This window comes from Leptonychotes weddellii, chromosome 1, assembly GCF_054177405.1.
Source record: "Leptonychotes weddellii isolate Sample4059 chromosome 1, ASM5417740v2, whole genome shotgun sequence".
Classification (NCBI taxonomy): Eukaryota; Metazoa; Chordata; class Mammalia; order Carnivora; family Phocidae; genus Leptonychotes; species Leptonychotes weddellii.
Window position 1 is genome coordinate 177,074,073 of NC_138369.1, and position 24,918 is coordinate 177,098,990.

Genomic DNA, 24,918 nt, shown 5'->3' on the forward strand with positions numbered 1-24,918 from the left:
TCTAGAAAAAGGTAGACCAAGATATTAGAAACAGTTGGAGTAACTCAAGTCTTTAATACTGTCAATATTAGTCTCAATAATTCAACACCTAGACAACATGCACAAGAGATATTTTTTCAGCCAAGACCAAGGAGCTCGAGCATGCACATGATGTGCCTTCCCTCATTAGGCATACTTCTTTTTGGAATTAGTCTTCAGGTTAATCATTCAGTGTAACCTTTAGTGTCCATGAACCAAAACACAGCACAACCTGGGGCTTTATCCATCCCTTGGGATTGAGAAGCAGTTCTGTGTGTAAGTAGCAATTTCATCCTGATTTTTCAAGCTTGGAGCTCTCACCTTCCACACACTTGATGAAGAGAAGATGTTGGATGGCTGGCCCTGAGGAACCTTATCTTTCATTTCTCTGGTGAGGGAGAATCTGATTTAACATGGTTTTCCTTTACTCCGAATATGCCAGGTGCTCCCCCACCCATCTTGTAATATCCTGTGACCGCCTCCACCCATTCATCTCCAGCTCTTTTCCAGTTCCTGTGAGTTGAAAAAGAACACAGAATTACAGTGTTTAGAACTGAAGCAGATGTCGTGCTCATGTAGGCCAAGCCTTTCTATGATGAGGACTCATTGGCAACCCAGAGAAGTGGGGTGACTTGCATCCAGTCCTCTGACTCTTTATGGGCAAAGCTTGGCCCTACTCCCCCTGATTCGCATGCTCATTTCATCTTGTCTGGACATATCACCAGACCTGAGTCATAAAAACAGTGGGGCACAGAGGCCAGCCATACTTTATGAAGTTGTGGTATTTTTCCTCATCTAAACTTGGCTTATCTTTCTAAAAACTTGGGAGTTGGAACCCAACTTGGAAATCACCTGTTTGATCCTCCCACGAATGCAGGTCTCTCACCTGCAATATTCTTGAGACAGTTATTTGGTGTCTGCTTTCTTATTTCCTGTTGTTAGGAGCTATCTTCCAGAAACATAAAAATTTCACTAGAATGTTTTTGTTGTTATATCGAGCTAAAAGTTACCTTTTCTGTGACAAAGGAGGCAAGAATCTACAATGGGGAAAAGACAGTTTCTTCAACAAATGGTACTGGGAAAACTAGAAGCTACATACGAAAGAATGAAACTGGACAACTTTCTTACAGCATGCACAAAAATAAACTCAGAGTGGATTAAAGACCTAAATGTGAGACTTGAAACCATATAAATCCTAGAAGAAAACATAGGCAATAATTTTTTTGACATTGGCAGTAGAAACATTTTTCTAGATCTGTCTCCTCAGGCAAGGGAAACAAAAGCAAAAATAAACTGTTGGGATTACACCAAAATAAAATGTGCACAGTGAAGGAAACCATCAACAAAATCACAAGGCAACCTACAGAATGAGAGAAGATATTGCAAATTATATATCCAATAAGGGATTAATATCCAAAATATATAAGGATCTTATACAGCTCAACACAAAAAGCACAAATAATCCAATTAAAAATGGGCAGAGAACCTGAATAGACATTTTTTCAAAGAAGACATACCGATGGCCGGTAGACACATGAAAAGATGCTCAACATCACTACTCATCAGGGAAATGCAGATCAAAACCACAATGAGATATCACCTTATACCTGTCAGAATAGCCAAAATGAAAAAGAGAAATAAGTGTTGACAAGGATATAGAGAAAAAGGAACCCTCGTGCACTGTTGGTGAGAATGTAAATTGGTGCAGTGTGGACAACAGTATGGAGGTTCCTCAAAAAACTAAAAATAGAACTACCCTACAATCCAAAAATCACACTACTGGGTATTTACCCAAAGGAAATGAAAACAGTAATTCAAAAAGCTATGTGCACCCTTATGTTTATGCAGCATTATTTGTAATAGCCAAAATATGAAAACCACCCAAGTGTCCATCTATAGATGAATGGATAAAGAAGTAGAGAAGACTCTCAAATACAGAGAACAAACTGATGGTTGCCAGAGGGGAGGTGTGTGAGGGATGGGTAAAAAAGATAAAGGGGATTAAGAGTACATTTATCGTGATGAGCACTGAGAAAGGTATAGAAATGTTAAACCTTTATGCTGTACACCTGAAACTAATAGAATGCTGTATGTTAATTATACATCAATAATAAATAAATAAATAAATTTAAAAAATAAAATTTACCTTCTCTTTACTTCTGGTTTTTACCCCTAATTCTGCCATGTAGAGTAAAGCTAAATGCAGAGAGTGACTCCACTTTCATCCACAGGACACCCCTTCAGAAGTTTTAAAACACCTATTCAGTGTTTCCTTAGGCCTCCTTTTTCTTCTCCAACCTAACATCTGATTTTCTGAACTGTGGCCTATAGGCTATAGTTGCCAGATCCCCTTGGTGGCTAGTGATCACGTTACTGGATAGCGCCAACAGAATATTTTGATCATCACAGAACGTTCTGTTGGACAGCCTGAGTTATAGTAATGGGGAAAGCGATAGCAATGGGGAAAGAATATATATGGACAGACAGGCAGGCAGGTGGGTAGATGCAATGGAGGGAATTTGTGGAAGGTTGTTACTAATTTCTTCCACATTTTCACTTAACTAGACAGCAATGTCATGGGCTGAGCATGAGGATGGAGGGGAAGAATATTTCTCTCAGGAGAGAAACGTAGTGCATGGACAAGGGAAAATGGTAGGATTGCCGGACAGCTTAAATCCACTTTAGGTCAGTCTTCATAGAGAGCAGTCAGCATGCTGTGTGTTTTTCGCCAGCCATGTTCACTAGCATGGATGTGGAGTTGGAGTAGGTGGGACATTGACACTGGCTTAATGGGTGGTTCTGAATCCCAACTGCACATTAGGATCACTTGGGTGAGCTACTGAAGCATTCAGAAGCTTTATCCCTACAGCAGAGATTCTGACGGTACATTCTGAAAATGAGGCCTGGGCATTGATTTATTTAAAATTCCCAACATGATTCTAATGCACAGACATGTTTTAGAACCACTGAGTTAGAGCAAATAGGGGAAGGAAATATGCAGAGAAGAGCTGAGGGATAGGGGAACTTGGCTAATGATGGGCCACAGGTTCCATGAGGTACGGTGAAAAAGATTCAGGATTCGTGGAAATTGGGGGATATTCAAGGCTGATGGATGATGAGGGATGAGCTAGGAATCTAGGGCTTTTTGGGTGACTAACACAAACCAGGAAAAGGGCACAATGAAATTTGCCATGCTGGTCTAAATTAGTCAGTAGAAATATAATGCAAACTACATAGATAATTGTAAACTCTTCTGTGGCCATATTAAAAAAAGGAAAAAGATACAAGTGAACTTAATTTTAATAATATATTTTCTGTTACTTGATTTATGCAAAATATTATCATTTCAACATGCAATCAGTATAAAAGGTATTAAGGAGATATTTGACATCCTGTTTTATATTTTGTCTTCGAAGTTTGGTGTGGATAGTGTACTTACCACATCTCAATTCAGAGCATACACATTTCAAGTGCTCAGGAGCCACAGGTAGCTGGTGGGTACCATTGTGGACAGTGTGGGTCTAGGTGGTGGTGATGAGAATGCAAATGTTGCATGATTTCTATGGGACATTTTTTTTGAGGAATACAAACAAACTGAAGTGTATTTTATCATTATATATATATATATATAACCATTTGTTAACTTGACATATAGAATATAACCAACTTAAGAATTATTTTGATAACATTATGTTACTATTATCCACTCTACTGAGATAATTTTAAAGTCATACTTCATGTGCAGTATTCTTTGCAGTCACCCCCAAATTTGATATGCTCGCCTTGGGCATCTTTTTTTTTTTTTTTCTTCAAGATTTTATTTATTTATTTGAGAGAGAGAATGAGATAGAGAGAGCATGAGAGGGGGGAGGGGTCAGAGGGAGAAGCAGACTCCCTGCTGAACAGGGAGCCCAATGCGGGACTCGATCCCGGGACTCCAGGATCATGACCTGAGCCGAAGGCAGTTGCTTAACCAGCTGAGCCACCCAGGCACCCTCGCCTTGGGCATCTTGATGTAAGTTTGTAAAGACAAAGCTACAAAGTACCCATAGTTATAATGTTTTTATTATGATTGTCCAGCCAGGTTTGATTATATCCAATTAGGTTCTTATCTACCCCAATAGAGTTTGTCCATAAAAGTGTCACATGAGTCTTAGTCATATGCTCTGTAAGAGTCCAAAAGTGCCATGCTGGCCACACTTATCTAATAGAGGTTAGTCTGGCATGCATTTCCTGGTGAATCTGTGCCAACTTCAGCTTCCAGAGATCCCTGCTTCATTTTCTGTGTGTCCTTATGTCAGTCTTTTAATATTCCAGTCTATGTGCTTACTCTGACTTGTGGAGGGAGTCTTTTCTTACATTCTGCGAGTTGGAAGTTCCTGACTTTGGAGTAGAAGGGAAGATGGGAAAGCGAACATCCCCCTGCCGTGTAGGTGGTAGCAAAGCTGGATTTGATTTATCAGACCTGAACTTAGTATTCTAGAAGAGTACAAGCAAGAAGGAGCTTGCATTTCATGAAGGATCCCATGACAAGAAATTGGCCCGTGTACTTTCAAGATTGCCAAAGAAGAGTGGATGGAGGACAAGGTCTCGGTAAAGGTGCACCAAGAAGAAGAGAGAGGAGTGTGACAGAGAAGCAACAGGAAAAAGGGCATCCTCACACATCCTCACATCAAAATAACAGGATGTGGATTAAGGAATGAAACTTAAGAGGTGCCTCTGACGTTTACATACCAATGTACATCATGTAAGACATAAGCAGTCTGATATTTTATTTACTTATTTATTTATTTTCCATGGGTAATATTTTTATGGCATTGTCAGCTGATTCAAATACATTGATACATTGTCAGCCAGTTTTTCACTTGGAAGTCAGCTCCCTGGATGTTCCAATCCTGCTTTAAGCACCTCTTGGTGTCTCACCCAAGAATGCCTGTCTCAGTTCCTCCTGGAAAGCCACCACAGGTATTTGCTGCTGCTGAGATTGCCGTGGATACCGATGACACTCTTGGTGGCTCAGTGAGTCTGTCCTACTGTGTTTGACTTGGACTCCCCCTCTGCTCTGTGCTGTTCTCTAGTCCGTCTCAGGGGTAAGTGGTCCGTGGCTCCATAGGGCTGCTGGCCACTGCTCAGAACAGACCATCAGGCATCTCCAGTGACCACTCCACTCTCGCAAGCTGGTATTTTAACATGAAGTTACTATGGCTTTAGAGATGCACCCAGTCTTGCTGGAATAGCACTGTCATCCAGAATTAGGAACGAGAGCATAGGTCTTCCACAAAAGGAACTGACTTGAGAGTATGCTGTTGCTTGCTCAGCTAGAACAAGATGTAAAAGCTCCCTCTTCAAATAGACAGCTCTTGAGGAGTCCCAGACCCAGAAGAACTCTTCGTCATTGTCCAGGCCATTCATTAGGGCAGGCTTTTACAACAGAATCCTCACATCACCATTTCACTCTGGAACACCAATCAGGTTATTTGTCTTTATCAGACATTCCATACTCTCCTTTATTACCTCTCTTGTACTGGTTTTATTTCTGTTCCATGCAAGACTTTGAGGACACAGATTGTGAATAGAGCACAGATACTGTGAATCACACACATTATCTTAAACCTGGGTCTGTCAGTTCCCACATAGTGATACCATGCTGCTCTCAGGTCTTCCTCCATAAAATGAATCAATGCAGCCTACTTCCTGGGGTTATAGTGAGCCTTAAAAATGACATATGCTGAGTGCTTGGTACGTAATGGGCATTCAGTAAATGCCAGTTTGGTATTGAAACTATGGATGTGGCTTGGACAAGGACTTTTTATCTGGTTCAGCTGGTTATTATACACACACACACACACACACACACACACACACACACACAAGAAAGAACACTTCACAATGTGATAGTTGGCTAAAACAGGTGTTACTAGACTGGGGTTGGGGCCTTGGAAATGGACAAGGTAGAAATGAGGGCACAGACTGGGCCATCTTCAGCAAATACCTGAAATGAATCTTGTTAACACACGGGAGGATTCTGATGGGCAGCCTTTAATCTGAGATGTTTTCAACCTTCTCTCTCTCTCTCTTTGTCATTTTTTAACAGCTTTATTGAGGTATAATTCACATATGATACAATTCACCAGTTAAAGTGTACAGTTCAGTGGTTATTAGAATAGTCATAGATAGGTGCAACCATTATCACAGTCTTCGCACATTTTCATCACCTCTAAAAGAAAACCTCATATCTTTTAGCTGTCACCCTCCACCCCCACCAGCCATAAGCAGCTGCTAATCTACTTTCTGTCTTTATAGATTTCCTTGTTCTGGAAATACCGTGTGAATGGAATCATATAATATGTGGTCTTTTGTAACTGGCTTCTTTCACTTAGCATAGTTTTCAAGGTTCACCCATGTGGTAGCAGGTATCAGTTCGTCATTCCTTTTTATGGCCAAATAATTTCATTGTATAGATGTACTACATTTTGTTTATCCATTTGTCAGTTGGTGGACATTTGGGTTGTCTTCATCCTTGTTGTCTTTATGAATAATGCTGCTGTAATCATTTGTGTACACGTTTTTGTGTAGATGTATTTTTTATTTCTGTTGGATATCTACCTTGGGGTGGAACTGCTGGATTGTAGCCTTCTTCTGTGCTCCTACTCCTGGGATGGTAAAGAGTTAGTGATTCTAATCTTATCTCCCTAAAATACTTTGTGTGATAAGCCTAAATCTTCTGGATGTTTGTATACTCCATTAATCATCAATGAGCAATTACTGCATATCAAGTACTGTTCCAGGTACTGGGCAGCTTTGGTGGGCACTTTGGGTTCCAGATTGTTCAGGATCTAGACAGAACCTGAGAGTAGGGTAACTACTTTTTTCTGCAGCAGACATAATTGTAGACTACATTATGCAGGAAAGCAAAAATAGCACTTAACCTGCATCTTTCTTAGTTATCTAAATAAGCTATCATCATTTCTTAGCTCCTCTTATAAACACTGTCTATAACCTTGCATAGAAGCTTTTTCTGTTCACTGCTCATATTTGTATTCATTAATGTGCTCATTCATTCATTCAATACAAATTTATTAAACACCTACACTCTTGTCAATCACTGTACTAGATTTAATGGATATAAAGATATTTAAGACATGCACTTCTTGTTGGAGGGAAATATACATAAATAGGTTGTTATCATACAGTATGATATTGATGAGATGTTCGTAACCCATCTTGGGGTTACTGCAGAAAGCTTCCTAAAAGGTAGAGATGTAGAACATGGATATAGAGATAGGTTGGGGAACTTTCCAGGAAGAGGGTATGGTGTAAACAGACTCAGAAGAAAGAAATACCATGGTACAAGTGGTTTAGTATTGCTGGATTATATAGTGCTTCTGGGATAAGCAGTCTTCAGAGGGAAAATATAATTGCTTAATATGTAGCCTGCCAGGAGGAATTAATCATTAAGAGAAGAAAAATTATGCAATGATTTACAACTCCCCACAAAATAGCTGTGTGACATCAGACAAGCCATTAACCTCTCTGTGCCTCATTTGTTATCAAATGTTGAGTGGGAAATAGACTTTTTCTAAAGTGACACATGAATTGCTAAAAAAAAAAAAAACCTAAGAACTTTCTAATATTGTCCCAAATATAGCCAAGGCTTGGCCAGATAAAACTATATAAAATGGAGGAGATATGTCATAAATTTGATTCCAGATTAGACAGATTGAAGTAGAGGACTCTGAAATAAGGAAGTGGATGAATTTCAAACCTGGCGTGGTGCCCTGGTGCTGCTGATGGCCTACAGAAGAAAATTTCCAAACCCAGTCTCAAGTCTGCACTTACCTTTCCCCAGCTCCACCCTTTGTGATTCATGAAGAGGGCACACCTTTTATCTGACCTCAAAACCTCCCCTAAGTGTTGTTTTGAAACACTTGATGCCTCTCTGCAGATTGTGGATTGTGGATTATGAGCCTATGTGGCTATCCCATAGGACTCATGTACTCATTTCTTCATAGGTAAAGTGGTGGCTATGTTCTCCTGTAAAATGTGGATATTTCCATGTCTTTAGGATCATATAGGAGGCTCTGTAGGCTCTTATTCTTAGATGTATGCTAGCATTGGTCAGTAGTTCCCCTCTCCCTTTTTGAAAGCTATACGGCTTTATTTTTTACCTTCATTTACTGCCTGTAGCTCAGGGCAGCTGTACACAAGCAAAGAAAATAGAAAGAGCCACAGCAGCCCTTTAAGTTTGGCATGTGCCTCCTTCCAGAGCCTTTGCTCTCATCCATCACCCCATATTGACAAAGCTACAAGGAAGACCAGGGGGTAGCCTTGATGCCCAAACCTAACTGTCCCCAAATGATGGGCTCAGTCCTAAATGTACCCAACAAGCACAAGAGGGAAAGATTTCTGATTCTCCCATCCACTCAATCCACCTGAGAGGTTGTCTTCCTTCTTTAATAGTTATCCCCATGAAAGAAGAACGAGCAATCTATGACATGGAAACATGAACAGGGAAGGATGCATGATGTAACCTGCAAGACACTAAATGTAAAGGGCATAGAAAGAACAAATGAAGGCACACTCTGACATTCGAGAACAGGTTTAAATGAAGTAACAAAAGCCTGTGTTCTCCAGTTGCTCTAGGATCATCTATCAGTAACCCCTCCTTCACTGTGCTTCTTCGGAAGAGCCACTGCTTAAGTGGGCCCTTTGCCGTTACAGGAGGGAGACCTTACCCTGGTGAAAGCGAAGCTCTCATCAGTGCTGATGAAGCTGCTGTTCACTTACGAGTCACAGACATTTCCTAAATAACCCCCATTTGTGACCTCAAAATTTGGAAGTTGCGTAACCTCCTGGAATTTGCTTAGTGGCCGTCATTCATGGAATGCTATTTCCAGAACTGAATTCCCAGGATGAGGCTGTGTTTGGAATTTAAGGTTTTCTTACAGGCACCACTTAAGCATTTTATTTTCACCTGCTTCATAGCTCTTTAGTTGTCCAGTGGTGGGTTACCAAATAGCTGCAGTTTTGTTGTTTCACATAAAACGCTTACATATGGAAAACATGATTTGTAGGTATATTACTAAGACAATAAAAGTAGACCATCAGTCCGTAGGAAGTTCTGTTTTTGTTTTGTAAAATTATGTATCGGAAAAGAAACCCTCTGGGCAGCCTCTGTACCCTCCTCCCTGCTGCTGTGTTAGCTGCTGATGGCTACTGCTGCCCAACTAGCTCCTTTGTGTCAAGGTGGGATCATTTTTGCAGTGTTACTCTTGTTGGAAAACTCCCTGTAGGACCAGGCTGAGCCTAGACTTCAGCAGTAACCACATCCTTGCTTTGCTTCATTCCCACCCTGTCCTGCTTCCTTCACATCAGTACAAGTTCCTTCTGAAACATACTCCCTCAGTAAATCACTTGTGTAAGGATCTTTATCTCAGGCCCACCTCAAGAGACCGTACATGATTAGCACCAAATGAGGGTAGATACAGAAAAATGTTAAAATAAAGCAATATTTTGGAAAAAGGTCCTTTGCAAAGTAACAAAGGATATCCATTTAAATATATAAAAATATGCATAGATACTTGGAAATTTTGACATATAGTGACAGAGTAATGGGAATATTGTATACAATTCTTGACATTCAAGTAATAGAAGCATAGAAAGTCAAAAGTTGGGCATAGATGACTCCCATCAAGAACAAATGTGTACATCCATGAACTTACATTTAATGATCATGACCCTGTCAGCTACATCTCGTTTGACATTTACGGAAAGATGTGTGGTAATGGATTGGTGAATTCATTAGCATTATGAATCATGTAAAAACAGAATCTTTAACACATTTTATTAAGTGTTGACTAAAAACTGTCGGTTTGGAGAGGACAAAGATTACAAATGTTTTAAATTAGGTTCTCTAAGGACAGTGAAATTGAAACAATCAAATTTTACCCTAAATGATCAAAGGATGGAATGCAGATCTCTCTGTCATATTGTCATATCTCTGGACTCCATCTGTCCAGAGGAGTTTATGTAAGTCCAGAAAAGCACAAAACTCAGGAATGAGCAGAAGGGGAAATGCCAAATGCTGAGTCAGACGCTGGATGAGAAGTTCTGTTCTGATTTTTCAAAAGAAAAAGACAACAGTTTGAGATTGAGGCTCATTCATTTATTGATTCAACTCATATTTAAAGAGCACCTCTTCTGTTCTGGGGGTTCCATGCTTGTTGCTGTGGTTACAGACATGAAAAGGCAGAAATGAGCTCCTAAGCCAAATTTGCTGTTGTAATCATTCCTGGTCTGACTTCCCTGCTTTTTGCAAATGGTTTCTGGAGTTTATAAGCTCTGTCTACATTTGTGTGGTTTCCTAGGGCTTTCAAATATTTAACAATGTCTAAACTTTTGCCAATTGCCTTAAACTCTTCAGTTAATTCATATTCCAGAATTGTCACAGGGAAAAAATGGATCTATTCCCTTTATCCCTCCCCTTAAGAGCTCTACAGTAATAGATAATTTAATGTATGAGCATTCATCATTAAATATTCTGTATCTTAATTATTTTTCCATGAAAAAATGAAAATTCTACTTAAATCTCTTGGAGTCTGATGCTAAATGTTGGCATCCAAGTTGTAAAGTTCTTCAAGACTTTCGGACACAAGAAATCCCATATTTGAGAGATTAGTCCATCTTGTGTCATTAGATTTTAGTGTCTTGATTTATTTATTCTGTTCAGTCCCTAACCCATCTGTATTACGACGACTGATATTTGTGAATATCTTTCATGACATCTGATTTGTCATAACTTTGAGAATTTTATCTTAGTAAATTCAGTATATTAATAGTGTATGTAGTTTTGCTGAGTATAGAAGTTAGGATTCAGATAAGTAACTAGAAGTTAACCTTCTAGAGAACAGGAGTTTGGTCTGGTGTGCTAATATAACTTGTGACATTCTGAAGAATATTTTGACTAAATTTTGAGATAAATTGATAGGAATAAATTTCTCAAGTACTTTAAAGAAAATTATTTATGATGGTTCTTTCATCTGTTAATGGAAGAGGGTTATTTTTCTCTTAATGATGTAAGGATTTTGTATCTTAATTTTTAAATAGAAGTATGTAAATGAAATTTGGACTTGGGGAACCACTTTGAATTTCCATAAGAGTCTTCCTTTTTATAAAACCACACTGTCTGAGAAGAAGTCTCACACTGTTGTGCCTTAATTTAGCATGTAAACAAATTCTTTATATAAATTAACTTCGTCACTAGACTGTTTCCAGTGTGTTTGTGCCTGTGTCAACGCTCTTGAGATTTATGGGTTGTTGGATTTTTAAAAATCCATTTGGATCAAGAGCGTTCTCTATGGAAGAGTAGATACCTACCTAATTGAAAAGAAAAGCACTATTTTATCTGTTACCAAGAATTCTTCATTTTCATCATTCAGTCTCTGAGAAAGTTAACTAATGAGGAAGAGATTATATTACTTAGCAACCTTCTATTCATTTTACCACATTGTTGAAAGCAGGTGTTCTGCAAATAATTCACATAATGAAACAATGGACATAAATTATATACCTTAAGAAACATTAAAAATTCAAATAGTTATAACCCCATTCATAGCTCATTTGTTAATTTCTAAGAAAATTAATTTTGAAGTAAATTATTAATGTCTTTTTTTTAAAGATTTCATTTATTTATTTGTCAGAGGGAGAGAGAGAGAGAGCACAAGCAGGGGGAGCGGCAGGCAGGGGGCAAAGCAGGCTCCTTGCTGAGCAAGGAGCCCCATGCGGGACCTGATCCCAGGATTCTGGGATCATCACTTGAGTCGAAGACACTTAACCAGCAAAGCCACCTAGGCATCCCAAATTACTAACTTCTAAGAAAAACCTTAATAAACAAAATAATTTAAGAGTATTTTGAAGTAGCAAAAATATGTTACATTTTATAGATTCTATTCACTGCTTCCACAGTAAATACATTTTGACTGTATTAACTGATTCGTTGGTATCCTCTAAATACCTTGAATTTTTAATATGACTGATATTATTGGGGTTGGTCCTCAGGTGTGCATATCAGAAGACAAACACAGAAATGGCCAAAAATTAGCAGGCTTTTATCACTCCCCGCAAAAAATACATTTTCTTAGCAGGTGCAAAATTGGAACTCTAAATTGAAACAACACTAAAATAACACATTTGCTTATAGTGGATAATTTCTGCACTTTTTTTTTTGAGAGAGAGGTCAAGAGCACGCAAGTGGGTGGGGGAGGGGCAGAGGGAGAAGGAGAGAGAGAAGCTTAAGCAGGTTCCATGCTGAGCGTGGAGCCTGATGCAGGGCTCCATCTCACAACCCTGAGATCGTGACCTGAGTCAAAACCAAGAGTCAGACGCTTAACCGACTGAGCCACCCAGGAGCTCCAGTTTCTGCACTATTTTGTAAAAAGTTTCTGCAAGTTTAAGACAAGATATCGATAATTTTATTAATATCAGAATTTGATAGTCTGAGGCCCTCTGATAAACAAACAAACAAAAAAAACCCACTGGCAAAACAAAAAAAACTACACGAGGTACTGTGAGAAAATGAAAAAGAAGTTAAAGTTGGTCATTTGCAATTTAATTAAGACAATATCTTGAACGCAAATGAAGAAGATATAAGACAAGTTCAGAGGAACATTAGAAATTTGTCTTTCTTGGTTCTTTAATTTTATAGAAGTTGAAATTGAAACGTACTAGGTTAGTGACTTGTCCAAAGTCATGGCTAAATTGTGGCAGAGCCGGCTCCTGACTTACCTATTCCCCCTTTCGTTGCGTGTCACCGCCTCCCATGATACAAAGACATGGACACATGCCAGTTAATTATAATTGCTTAAGAAAAATCAGTTGAAAAATGATGAACTGTAATCACATATGGGCCGAAATAACATTAGTGTATTCAAGACTATTTGGGAGAGGAAACTCCATTCTGGAACATCCATCTCGGACTTGCTGGCATAACAATCTGTGACTTTATTTTTAACAGTTATCAATCACTAGTATAATAAGGCAAATGCTACCGTGAAATTTAATTATAGGATCAAATTTTTAAAAATTATATATGTTTAAATCTTGTACAAAGGAAAGGGGTTGCATTTTTTTCAGCCCCAAAATTCTCTCCTTCTTCCTTTTGATTTGGTGTTGAGACTAGCTCGTTTCATAGTCAAGTCTGTATGAAAATAACCCAGAGAGGGAAAAACAAGGACTTTAACAGATCTCATTTGGCAATAGTGTGAAGCTAAATATCACTGTGTTCTATTGAATGATTTTTAACTTCTTTTTAGGTGTGGGTTGGGGAATAGGTAATAACTGAGTAAAATTTAATTGGTTTAATTCATCCCCATTCTCTTTACTATTTAAATCATACAGTCAATGAATCTGTTCTTGATTTGTTTTAATCAGCTTGTTTTAATCTAAACTTAGGATAAGACTTAGAAAAAGAACATCATTTAAGGTGTGGTGGTCTTTTGCAGGTTATACATGTTTGTTTTATTTTGTGGGAAATCAATTATTTTATGTATTTCATACCCTCATTAATATATACCAAATATTTATAACAACTCATTAGGCTTTAAACTTTTTTCGAAACAATCATGAGATTACGGGAAGTTGGAAGAATAGTACAAAGAATTTTTGACCCCCGAATACATTTGGAAACAAGTTGCCAACATGATACCCTAGGACCCCAGGATACCTCAATAGACAACAAACCAAGATGCCCTATGACAGAACCATCAAAATTAGGAGATTAACACTGATATATTACTATCATCCATTCCTCAGTCCCATGCAAGCTTTCCCCAGTTGTTCCAATAATGTCCTTCATAGTAGAAAGATCCAGTTTAGAATAATGCACTGCATTTTACTGCCCTGTCTCTTTAGCCTCTGCAGGTTTAGGAAAGTCTTCAGTCTTTCCTTGAATCTCGTAAACTGGACACTTTTACGTATGGACCAATTATTTTGTGGAATGTCCTTCAATTTGGATGTGTCTAATTTTACCTTGTGATAAAATGAATGCAGCTTTGGCAGGAATATCACTCACGTGATGCTGCTGTCTTCTGATTTCAGCTCGTCTGAGGTGCAGGATTTTGACCTGTGCGATTACTGATGATGAGCACTTTGATAACTAGGTTAAAGTGGTATCTGCCAGGTTTCTTCACAGTGCAGTTACCCTTTTTTCCTTTGTAAATGAGAAGTATTCATGGTGAGGTACTTTATTTTATTTTATTTTTTAGATTTTTGTATTTATTTTAGAGAGAGAGAGAGAGTGCACACGAGCGGGGGGAGGGGCAGAGAGAGAGAGAAAAGCAGACTCCCCACTGAGTGCAGAGTCTGCACAGGGCTCCGTCTCACAACCCTGAGATCATGTCCTGAACCAAATCCAAGAGTTGGACGCTTAACCGACTGAACCCCCCAGGCGCCCCTTAAGGTCCTTTAAGACAATGAAAACACCTCATTCCTCTTCAAATTTCAAGTTACTCACTTATTTGTTTATGTATTTATAGACTCATGGTCTACTATTTTATTTAATGGACTAAAATCCATTACTATCTTTATTTATTTTGATGCTAAAATTGTTGTGGGAGCCACTTTGATTGTCTTTATATTCTTTTGCTCCATTATTCTTTGAGCGTTTCTTTACTTTCCAGCACAATAAAACATTCTCATCTCAAACTTTCCCTGCCTCATCCTTGTATTGGTCATTATTCTAAGGAATCTTGTTCCTTCTAGTAAGAAGAGTATTTAGAAGCCAAGATTTGGATGCTCATTGTTATTGGGGTGTCACTTCCAGACACTCAGAGGGCAAAACTAAGGAATATATAATAATAAATACACATGCACATATATATTTATTTCTTACTTGATCTAGACAGTTTGAAATCCATACATTCATACCAATACCTTTGCTTTCAATCCATCACCATTGAGTTCTATTTTTTTTCCATTTCTATATTTGTATCTCCTCTAACAGTAAGGAACCCAGCTCCAATTATATGGAATATGTTTACTTATTTGATCACACCCCTGTATGTAGCCAAGCTTCCATCATCCATGCTACTCTCTGCCCAGCAGCATGCTCTCCTCACTCTTCTAGGCTCTGACCCACCACCCTGGATAGCTTTCCTACAGAGCTGTAGGAAGGAAACTTCCTTCAGTTCCTAGCACCCTGAGCTGGGCCATTCAGCTCCCCACACCCACACCCTGCTGGCCTATTTTCCTACTTTGCTGTGCCCTACTTACTGGGTTCGTGATCAAATTGTTCAGGAAGGGAAAAGGAACCACCACTCATTAGGTTTTAAAATTAAGTGCCAAACTTTTAAAATATTTAAATAACTTAATGTATTATTATTATTTTAATTTAGTATATTGTTAAAAGAGAGCAATGGGGTGAATTCCTGGAAAAGTGAGGTTTTTTTTTGTTTTTGTTTTCATTTTTTTTTTTGCTATTGGTTTATAAAAACAATGCTGGATGAAGAATAAGTTTTTCTTGCAAATTACTTGCAACACCATGGAAAAGAAAGCCTTGATCAATGGCTTAAAGGTGGTGGAGGTGAGCAACCAATACAATTTCAGCCAAAGTTTTAGGGCCAGTTTTCCCTCCTTCAGTCTTTTTGGTCATGATGCCTTTTTCATTATTTTGCTGCTGCTTCATTTTTTATGAGAGATAAGGATTTGCTTCCTCAAAATATAATTGCTAGTAAGACAGGAGCATAGCGAAGTTATCACATAGAAGCCAGTCATGGTGGAACTCCAGAGGGAACCGCAGGGGGCATTTGTCTAGGACTCCAGCATTAACACCCTATCAGATCATGTTATTGATCAGTAGTCACTTCCCTTCTGAGCTTCAGCATGCCTCTTAAGATTTGCACTAGCCTATTGGTTAAATGCAGAATGCCATTAATGTAATAAAGCTGAACAGGTCCCACCCAATTGTTATAGTCTATCTTGTCAAATTCTACTTTAGAGAGATTTTTGACTTGATGGATCATTGATTTGATAAATCAAAATGAGTCCCTTAAAGCTCTCATATTTTACCAGCTTGCTGCAATTGCCTTGCATGCTCAATGAAACCATCTTTCCTGGAGTCTGGAGGTGATCAGTGACTCTTCTTGATGAATTGGTATGGCTACTTGTTTCTGTTCACCATGAAGGAGAGACCACTTTTTGATTTTTTATTGAATACCCCTGCTAAAAACTGCTTCTATTTCACTCTGTGGAATGCTTGAGGTAATTTTTAAGGCATTCTTTAAGGAAATGTTAATCCTTAAAGGATGAAATGCATGATATTTGTCTTCTTCTGACTGACTTATTTCGCTTAGCATAATACTCTCTAGCTCCATCCATGTTGTTACAAATGGCAAGATTTCATTCTTTCTGATGGCTGAATAATATTCCATTGTGTATATATACCACATCTTCTTTATTCATTCATCAGTCTATGGATATCTGGGCTCTTTCCATAATTTGGCTATTGTTGATGGTGCTGCTATAAACATTGGGGTGCATGTGTCCCTTAGAATCAGTATTTTTGTATCCTTGGGTAGATCTCTAGTAGTGCCAATGGCTGGGCCATAGGGTAGTTCTGCGTTTAACTTTTTAACTTTTTTTTTTTTTTTAAGATTTTGTTTAGGGCGCCTGGGTGGCTCAGTTGGTTAAGCGACTGCCTTCGGCTCAGGTCATGATCCCGGAGTCCTGGGATCAAGTCCTGCGTCGGGCTCCCTGCTCGGCAGGGAGTCTGCTTCTCCCTCTGACCCTCCTCCCTCTCATGCTCTCTGTCTCTCATTCTCTCTCTCTCAAATAAATAAATAAAATCTTAAAAAAAAAAGATTTTATTTATTTGACAGAGAGAGATACACAGCGAGAGAGAGAACACAAGCAGGGGGAGTGGGAGAGGGAGAAGCAGGTTTCCCGCAGACCAGGGAGCCCGATGCGGGGCTTGATCCCAGGACTCTGGGATCATGACCTGAGCCGAAGGCAGACGCTTAATGACTGAGCCATCCAGGCGCCACCAACTTTTTAACTTTTTGAGAAACCTTCATACTGTTTTCCAAAGTGGCTGCACCAGTTTGCATTCCCACCATTGGAATAAGAGGGTTCCCTTTCTCTGCATCCTCACTGACACCTGTTGTTTCCTGTGTTGTTAATTTTAGCCATTCTGACCTGTGTGAGGTGGTATCTCACTGGAGTTTTGATTTGCATTTCCCTGATGATGAGTGATGTTGAGCATCTTTTCATGTGTCTGTTGGCCATCAGGAGGTCTTCTGTGGAAAAATGGGGAGACCTAGATTTGAAGATGGACATAGTTACTCACTAGCAGTGTGGCCTCAGTTTCCTCATTAAAATGGGGTATTATCATTATCTAACAAAGTTTTTTTCTGAGCTTCAGTTAAAAGAAATAAAGTCAAAGTCATTTTAATACTTGAAACTGTTGTGCAAATATAGGGCACTATTAGTATTTTGTAAAAAAAAAAATCATTTGTTTAAAGGTAAACTTCATTAAGAAAAAAATCAAATGAAAGTGAAGCAATAACAAATAAAATTATTTTAAGAACTGTTGACAGAATTTTGGTTTCACAAATGTAAATTTATTTTTGGATTTAATGAATACAAATATATTTACTCTTTTCATGTTTAGGTAGTTATTGTAAATTCCAAAAAGTTTCAAAAGTATTAATTCAAAAAGTCTTTGCCTTATTTTAAAAGCAAGTTTAACTTCAAGGACATATGCCTATTCATTCCCCAAATCATCTCTAAGCAATAAGTCTTAAGAGTCTATTAATGTAGGGCACCTGGGTGGCTCAGTCGGTTAAGTGTTGAACTCTTGATTTAGGCTCAGGTCATGATCTCAGGGTTGTGAATTGAACCCTACATGGGACTCTACTCTAGACATGGAGGCTGCTTGAGATTCTCTGTCTCCCTCTGCCCCTCCCCCCCATCCCCTCTCAAAAAAAGAAAAGGAGTGTTAATGTAAGGAGAGGTGTTAATACTTACTCAAAATTAATTGAACAGCTGATTCTGAGTCAGTTATGGGAGGTTACACAATAAACGTAATAAACAAGAGTTAGGGTTGTTATGCAGATTTAAATTCCATGCCTTCTTTATTGATAACAGTTTCTAGAGATTTAGAGTCATCCTCTTTTTTCCTGGTACAATGAGGGAGATACCCCTACAAGTAGATTTCCCTTATAAATATAAATGTCTCTCAGAAAAGGATAACTTCTTTTGGTTTTCAGAGCTTCTCTTAAGTTTTTTAAAAATAGCCAGCCTACTATAATCCTTATGCCAAAGAGGCATATTTTGGGGTGATACATTCTGCTTCCCTACACTGGTCGCTTGCACAGAATTGTCCTTCATAGCCGTGTTGAAACCCGGTGGGCCGAGGGATGTGTCCAAGGCACTATGAATGCCTGCTAGAAGGAAGAGAAAACAAATACTGTAACAGAAATCATTATCTAGTTATTTATAATAGAGGTGAGGCAATGTCGTAGTTGTAGACTCATGAGGCTACATGGAAAAGGAGCATCAAAGGCATTTTTCTAGAATTCATCAGAAGAGAGAATACTGTGACTCTCGTGATTGATGTTGAGTATCTACATTGATATATTTCTATAATGGCTGAAGTCTAACAAGCTATTCTAGTTTGAAAGAAGAGGTTTTCAAAAACACAATGTCATATGTTCTGATACTAAATTCATTAAGTCATGTCTGATCTGTAATTTGCTATTCCAGATGGACCTACCCTCAGGAAAGGAGTGTGTAAATGGCCAGTTTTCAGATAAAGCTACCAATATGTGATATTGGTATCACAGCATATTAGAGCTTTGGTTGGAGGCAGTCTCTTGGAGGCTTATTATCATGTTTCAAATTCTTATCATCCCAGAGAAAACCAAACAGTTGTAAATTGAAGGGTCACTAGAGTAATCAGTATTTCACTCAATCTGAGATTTTTGAATGACCATCAACACTCATCTAATCTGTCCCTTATTTCATTTTATTTTAAGATTTTTTTATTTATTTGACAGAGAGAGACACAGCAAGAGAGGGAACACAAGCAGGGGGAGTGGGAGAGGGAGAAGCAGGCTTCCCGCGGAGCAGGGAGCTCGATGTGGGGCTCGATCCCAGGACCCTGGGACCATGACCTGAGCCGAAGGCAGACGCTTAATGACTGAGCCACCTGGGCGCCCCTCTGTGCCTTATTTTATAGAGGTTCATGAGACTGTGATACTTAGTATCAAATAGTTTGTGAGTGGACAGGCTGGGACTAGAACCTATCCTTCTGGAATTCAATTCAATATTTTGCAACAGCATAGTAGATAACATGTACTTGTCAATTTGCATAATCAATGTTTCTTTCACTTTTGTACTATTGCAGGGTCATTGTTTAAGTATGCGGTAGTACACTTCCTGACCTTTAGAATTTTAAATCCCTGGGTTTAGTGAAATTCCCCAGATACCTTTAAAGACTTGTAGAAAGGCCTATGAATGCAGGTATTTATAATATTTTGAATGCCAGAAGCCAAAACTGCAGAAGTAAATAACAAGAGTTTTAAAAGAATGCCTTAACAACTGGCTGAATAAATCAACTAAAGTTGAAATGTTCATTTTACTTGTCTGTGGAATTTTTTGTCCTCCAAGTAAGGGACTGACTCCTTAAGGGGAGAGAGGCTAACAGGTAAGGGCATACACCTCTTGCCACCTCTGGAGACAGAATGTGCTGCATATTTATTTATTTATTTTTAAATATTTATTTATTTATTTATTTGAGAGAGAGAGAGAGCGAGCATGTTTGTAAGTGGGGAGAAGGGCAGAGGAGAGAATCCCAAGCAGACTCCCCGCTGAGCACAGAGCCCTATGTAGTGCTTGATCCCATGACCCTGAGATCATGACCTGAGCCGAAACCAAGAGTCAGATGCTCAACTGACTGAGCCAGCCAGGTGCCCGCTGCATATTTATTAATATGCATTATATGCAACATAAAACCAAATTTTTTAATCCATGAAGGCCATGGTGTGGAGTCAAAGTGCTCTGGTTGTCCATATCTGGACAGGCCTAGAGCATTACTGTCCGAGAAATTTCTGCAACAAAATAATGTTCCAGCCTCTGAAGCTGAATTTCGTGAAGGTGCTTCATGACTTTGACTTATATTTTTATTGCTGGGGAATGGAATTTTCACTGTTTTTCTTCTTCTTTGGCACCAGCCCCGACACCCCCTAATGTCTTCCTGTGGCTAGCCAAGGGCTGTTCCTGCTCTGTTTGGGAAGGCGGTAGAACCTCATTTTTCTTTATACATCTCTTATAAAAATCACTCGGAGTCCTTGGATTCATCCTGCTTGGGTTTTACAAGTGAAGAACGAATCCAAACTCAGGGGGGACGATACAGATGCTTTTCAGATGCTCTGGATCACCCAAGTCCAAGGATGGGTGTCTGTGGCAGTGGGCATTGCCCAGGGGTGAAGGAGGCCCTGCTGCTGTCTGCAGAGCAGCGGCAAACAGCCCTGAGTCTGATCTGGCCTCTGCCTGAGGGGAAAAACATCAACAGGTAACAGCACCCCTTGGACTCGTTCCTTCTGCCAGGGATGCCCTTTGCTGGCCATAAGCGCTTGAAGGAAATGAGTAATGAGAAAACCGAGGGACAACAAAGGCAGTGAAGATTGATGTGGGCTGTTTCCTAGAAAGATTAACAGAAACGGCAGGGCAGAAGTTACTAAAACAATCAGAGCAAAAATGCTTGAATAGGGTACTCTTATGTTTTAATTTCAATTATTGTTTTTATATTTAATGCTCATATCTATATTTATTGAAGGAAGACAATGCACACAGTTAGATAAGCACTAGAACTCATGGTGGGTAAGAAACTTAAAAAACAACCCTTTCATAATGGGAAATTTCAAATGTATTCAGAGGGAGAGAGAATAGTGTAATGAAGCCCATGTTCCCATCACTCTGCTCCAACAATTATACAGTTATCAGTTCACAGCCAATTTTATTTGACCTATACCCATGCTCCATCCCTCCTCAAATTGTTTTGAAGCAAATTCCAGACATAATATTTGACCTGTACCCACTCTCATCCCTCCTCAAATGGTTTTGAAACAAATCTCTGTTGGGTTTATCTTTGTTTTGATCTTTTTTTAAAAAAAAAAAAAACCCTAATTTTAATAAAATTGCTACATATATAAAATAAAACTTAACTCCTTAGCGTTATATAATGTTCCATCTGTGTTCAGAGTTTATTAGTTTCTCCATAGTTAATGTGCTTGAATGAAGATCCGTATGAGAATCACCCATTGCATTAGGCTGATATGGCCCGTAAAGTCTCTTTTAGCTGTGATGGTTCTCAGTCTCTCTCTCTTTTCTCTGGACTTTCTGTCATTGTGTTGTTATTAAAAAACAGTTTAGGGGTACCTGGGTGGCTCAGTTGGTTGAACATCCGACTCTTGATTTTGGCTCAGGTTGTGATCTCATGGTCGTGGGGTTGAGCCCTACATAAGCCTCAGTGCTTAGCATGGAGCCTGTTTGGGATTCTCTCTCTACCTCTGCCGTTCCCCACCCTGTGCCCCCCACCAATTTCTAAAATAAATAAATCTTTTAAAAATAGTTTCATTTTAAAGCAAAATATTGTCATTTAAGTTCATACATCAACGTCCCATGATTGGTTTATTTGACACATGATTTTGTGCGGAATCCATCCTGTACCTTTCCTCCACCCCATGCTCCTGGAGGGCAGTGTTTGTTTTACTCTGTGGGTATCCCTGGCTTATGCTTGATTGTGAAAATCTTTTCATCTGACTCTGCATTATAATATTCTAATTGTTTTGGCTTATAGGTGATTAAACTTCGTAATAACACATCATTTTGTGAATGGGCAAAAGCAATACATCGAAGCAGGTTGCCATAGTGGTATAGTATACATGAGGGCTTTGGGCAAGGCTGGGACCTGAGTTTGGAACCTGGGAGCACTGGCTGGCTGCGTCTATTTGGGCAAGGGCTTCACTGCACTTAACTCTTGGTTCCTTCCACCCTTAAGTGCATGTGACGATACTGATATCAGCTACTTCGAACAGTGTTGTCAGGCTAAATGAAGTATTTGAATTCTTAGTTTGGTGCTCCCCACACAGTGAGCATCAGTAAGTATGAAGGTCATGTGTGCTCCATTCCCAGTCACTTTTATTTTTTTTTGGTATATATATATATTTTTTTGGGGGGGGTATATTTTCATTTTTTAGGTTTTTAAGTTTTAAAATTTTTAAAGTTTTAGATTTACAGAATAATTGAGCAGATAGCACATAGAGTTCCATATACCCACTCCATGCCCACCCTCCCATTTCGTTTATTATTTCCTAAGTTAACATCTTGCTTTAATGTGGTTCCTTTGTTACAATTAATGAGCCAATATTGACACATTATTAACAATATTCCATAGTTTCCATTAGGGCTCACTCTTAGTTTTGTATAGTTCTCTGGGTTTTGACAAATGCACAGTATCATGTATCCACTGTTATGGTTTCCAACAGAACAATCTCACCACCCTAAAAATCCCCTGACCTCCATCTATTCATCATTAACACTCCTGCCCAACCAGCCCTGGCAGCCACAAGTCACTTTTCTATCTCCATAGTTTTTCCTTTTGCAAAATGTCATATACTTGGAATCATAGAATATGTAGCATTTTTAGACTGGCTTCTTCCATTGAGCAATATGTTTTAAAGTTCCATTTTTTTAAATGTATATGACACACAGTTAACGCAAAGCATTACGCAGTGCCTGTTCTGTGTGAAGACAAGGGGAGCCGCTTTTGATATTCGTCCACTTCAAGGACAATTCGTCCCTTCGTTGGAGGGCTTTTCCTTTCTGCGTTGAGCAGACAGTAGGAAGTGAAAATACGAGGCCTCTGGATGCTCTATTTATAAGCACATTGGGGTTATAGCTGATGCATATGTATGTGTAGTGCAGCGGTTCTGTGCTAGTCCACAAACAGGCTGCACTTTGAAAATACAGATTCTTTTGGCCCTGGGAATGTCTAATTCTACGGGGTCAAAACAAGGCCTTGGAAATCTGTATTTTCTGGGCTCCCCAGATAATGCTTACGTAGGGCCATTTCTTTGGTAGTAAAATGACACCCTAGCTTTGGTATCAGAGTATTTGACTTTGAGTCTTCACTCTTCATTAAAGCACCAGATATATATTTGGGTCCTTCCGTATGCCAGACCCTGGGCTAGGCTCTGGGTTGATACAAAGGTGAGTTCAACAGTCACACTTTCTACCCTAATGAGCTTATACTCCAGAGGAGGCAGACATTAATCAAAGAATCACACAAATCAATGTTATTCATCAATTATGCTAGGTGCTAAGAAAGAAAATACCAAATGCTAGGAGAGAGTGTAACAGAAGGGTCCGACTTAGTCTGGAATGGGGCCAGTGGTTTGCTTTTCTCTGAGAAAAGGACCTTAACCGAGGTATTACACATGAAGTGAGGGCAGGACATCTGCCATCAGCACACACAAGGTCGATATCGTTTGGAACACCGGGAACAGTTGGGGAATTAATCCCTCAGTATCTGTCCTTCTGCAGATAAACAGCTGGGACACTGGCTCTCCAGCTATCCTCCTACTCAACTGCAGAAAAATTTCTTACAAGTCTCTAAAACATGTTTAATAGTTCTGCCAATTATATTTATCAGAAGCTCAATCAGGTTGTAAATAGGCCTCCCTTAAAGAGCGTTAGAATTCTGCCTTCGGCTCAGGTCATGATCCTAGAGTCCCAGGATCGAGTCCCACATCGGGCTCCCTGCTCGGCGGGAAGCCTGCTTCTCCCTCTGACCCTCCCCCCTCTCATGTACTCTCTCTCATTCTCGCTCTCTCAAATAAATAAAAAAAAAAAAGAGCGTTAGAATTTGGGTTGTTTGTGATTCTAAAGGCTTCTCTATGGGGCACCTCGGTGGCTCAGTCAGTTGGGTGTCTGTCTTCAGCTCAGGTCATGACCCCAGGGTCCTGGGATCGAGCCCCACATCGGGCTCCCTGCTCAGTGGGGAGCCTGCTTCTCCCTCTCCTGATCCCTTTGCTTGTGCTCTCTCTCTCTCTGTGTCAAATAAATAAATAAAATATTTTTTTAAAAAAGGCTTCTCTATATTTGGGTAGGGCCAGTTCATTTACTGAAAGATACCCAGAAAAGAGAAAAACATCCGACTTTGGATCACAACTACATAAGAATTGTGGGGTGCTTGTGCATTTCTCACATGTTGTTACTGGCAGTCTCATTTCAGCTTCACCACGGCCTTAGAGATATGCATTATTACGACCATTGCACACGTGTGAAAGCAAAGGCTGAGAGAAGTGCAGAGCGACACCTTAGGCGTGACACGCACAGAAGCAAGTGCAGTGGTTTGCTGTGAGGAAAGAGTCAGTGGCAGCCAGGACCATTATTACTCTCACTGTGTCCATTTGGAGCCCCCACTCTGTGCCCACATCTAGAAGATATTCGAGCCTGACATACCAACTTCCCAGGAGCTCACTTCTTCTGGAAGTGAGGTTCTGCAGGGGACTCCCTGTGTTTCTTCTCCCTCTCTCCAAAGCCAACCAAGGTCTCCTCAGAAGTCTACAGCTCAACCCAAAGAAGAGACTTCCAAGGCAAAGCAAAATGAATTGTCTTAAAGGTATTTCTGATATTAAGAATTCTGCCCATTTGAGCTGGAATTATGTTTTATCTCTTGATGGATATTTTTTTCAATATGAACCATATATTTTTTTTGAAATGGATCAGTTATTTAATTACGTTCTTTGTAAGAAATTTAGAACACCAATTTGTGAGGGTAAACTCCGTTTGTGAGAGAAAACACAGAGTGGAGGTAGCCCTGAAGCTGAGGAACTGCTTTGA

The 24,918-nt window shown here is 39.4% G+C and overlaps 1 long non-coding RNA gene and 1 pseudogene across 3 annotated transcripts in view; one reads left to right on the forward strand and one right to left on the reverse strand.

The window, feature by feature from the left end:
• Positions 1–24,918, forward strand: part of LOC115942859 (uncharacterized) — a 230,713-nt gene that overhangs the window by 8,066 nt on the left and 197,729 nt on the right. The window lies entirely within an intron of this gene.
• LOC102735636 (large ribosomal subunit protein eL6 pseudogene) overlaps positions 399–24,918 on the reverse strand; it is a 25,078-nt pseudogene continuing 558 nt past the window's right edge.